A 2,500-nucleotide genomic window follows, 5' to 3' on the forward strand; every position below is an offset into this window, starting at 1 on the left:
TGATCAAAACGTTAGTGACGAGATATTTAAGAAATGCATCTGTGGTCTTCTGGGTGACAAGATTCGAATTTTAGGGTCTCATCATTCCAGATGTTTAGACGAAGCTGATGAAATAATCGTTTTGGGCAATGGTCGTGTACTGGAAAGGAAAAGACCACAGTTTGGAGAAGGAAAGTGTGTAGACGATGGGCTAACAAATACCTCCACAGTAGAACATCAAACCAAGTCAAATCCACTTGCTGAACAATCATCTGCTTGCGTACGAAAGGGACTGGAACTTCGAGAAGAGGATCGTGAGATTGGAAGTGTGTCATTTCTGCTTTACTGCGATTATTTCACAAGCGGAATGCATCCTTATTTTTTTGTTGCATTGATCGGTTTATTTATTCTTACACAAGGTAAGTTCAATTTCTTTTCCCTGGGTTTGCTTTTATTTGTTGACGTTGGGGAGGCGGAAATGGAATCCGTTTGAGGAAAGTTGTTTGCCCTCCTCCATATTATTATTATTATTATTATTATTATTATTATTATTATTATTATTATTATTATTATTATTATTATTATTATTATTATTATTATTATTATTCGACTCTCTCCAGGTGTCGGGTGTTCTACTGGGTAATGTTTATTGTCTCAGCAACTCCCAGTAGCTAAGAGACACAACACTTTCCGCAACAGGTGAGCAGTTCCAAGGATGGCCGATAATTGTACACTTCCAAGGAAGTTAGGTACATTTAGCTTGCCAAACTAGGTCTTTGCACCTTTTGATATCCTTCCAAGAGCACCAATCACGATAGTTATTATTGTGACTTTCTTGAGGCTCCATGAATCCTTCTAATTTCAAATGCTACTTCCTGGTACTTTTCAACCTTCTCCTCTTCAGTTCTGGTGATATTCTGGTCCGCTGGCACAGCTATGTCAATAAATGTCCATTTCTGTGTGTCTTTATGCACTAGAGTAATGTCTGGCTGATTACGTTTCAGCACTTTGTCTGTGTAGATACTCATGTCCCAGGTAATCCTCGCTTCTCCATTTTCTGCGGTTGGCAAGGGCTCATGGTCATACCACTTGTCATTACAATCTATCCCATACTTCCTGCACATCTTCCAGTCTACCCGCGGGGCCACCTTGGCGCTTCCTATACTCTCTTTGGGCAAGCTTCCTGCATCCACTGACAATTTGTCGTTCTTTTTCAGTGGCATCTCCACACAATCTACACAGTGGTGTCTCTGAGGTCTTATCTACGCTGTACTTGATCGAGTTTGTTCTTAAAGCTTGTTCCTGAGCAGCAAGAATGAAACCTTCTGTCTCCTTTTTTAAGAATCCATTCAAGACTCCTCTCCAGCTTCATCTGATATTTGTTGGACAAACGCACCATTTAGGGCTTTCTCCTTCCAGTTTTTAACTTTCACGTCTTTCCTCCTCCTCTCACAGTCCTGCAGACTCTCTTCTTCAACAATCACTTTGTCCTTCAACGCAGCTTGAAGCATCTTCTTTTCACCACAAGTTTAAGCGTGCCCTCTGAGCATCTGAAAGCTAGTTCACTGAAGTTAAGCCCTGTTGGGCGGGGTTAGTGTTTGGATGGGAGACCAAAATAATATACCCCTCACAGAACAGAAGCATCGGACCGAAAATACTATCAACGCTAACAAATGCGAACTCAGCAAGGTACAGATTTTGTTAGCTTGCTTTATGCAAAAACAAATATTGATGCAAAAGTAAATAAATATTGATACACAGTTTTTAGAAAGAGCAGAAGGAAGTTTCCAGGACGATCGCTCGAGAATAACATATTTACGACATGAAACAACATTTACTTTGAACCGTGAATATGGAATATAAACAGTTACGATCAGCGACAAACATTTTGGGGGAATTTTGCAACGTTCAATTTTGTTATTGTACGTTTTTGCTACGTTCAAATAAATCGCAAAATCGAAAGTGACATGCCGGAATTCAGCGGGCGCCGTGATTAAGTTACCGCGGCATGTTTACTCACCAAACAGTGAAGTATCTGTGTCAAATGGTGGCAAGATACCGGGTTTTTGTAAGTTTCTTTTTCTGTCAAGTGTTATAAAGTTTGGCAATGAAATGAGCAAAGTCAAAACAAAGATCACAATCGCCCAACTCTTGTTTATGCAAAGTCAAAATTTACTCTCCAAGACGCGTACGATGTTATTTATCACCAGGTAATTCCATCATTTTGGAAATGGCAGCTACTTTATTATTCATCTGCGTCACAATTTTTGACTGATTTTGGGGCTCATTTTGTTGAAACTCAAGCACGCTTCCAACAGGCCTGTGAACCCTTCCTGCTAACAGAGCAATACTAAAAAACTTCTCCCATATCACATTTCAACCTTAAGCTCGAAAATTCAATACACAACATGATATTATAATTCACAAAGGCAGAAAATACCACAGAATCCTTTTCCAGCGAAAAATTTATTGAAACAAACAACATATTTGCTCTTAGAGGCGAAAACCTCTTCCTATTTCA

General features: G+C 39.5%; 1 pseudogene; it reads left to right on the forward strand.

Annotated features, from left to right (window-relative positions):
• The window catches only part of LOC138002150 (ATP-binding cassette sub-family C member 4-like), a 17,435-nt pseudogene that overhangs the window by 6,640 nt on the left and 8,295 nt on the right, over window positions 1-2,500 (forward strand).

This window comes from Montipora foliosa, chromosome 5 (assembly GCF_036669935.1).
Source record: "Montipora foliosa isolate CH-2021 chromosome 5, ASM3666993v2, whole genome shotgun sequence".
Taxonomy (NCBI): domain Eukaryota; kingdom Metazoa; phylum Cnidaria; class Anthozoa; order Scleractinia; family Acroporidae; genus Montipora; species Montipora foliosa.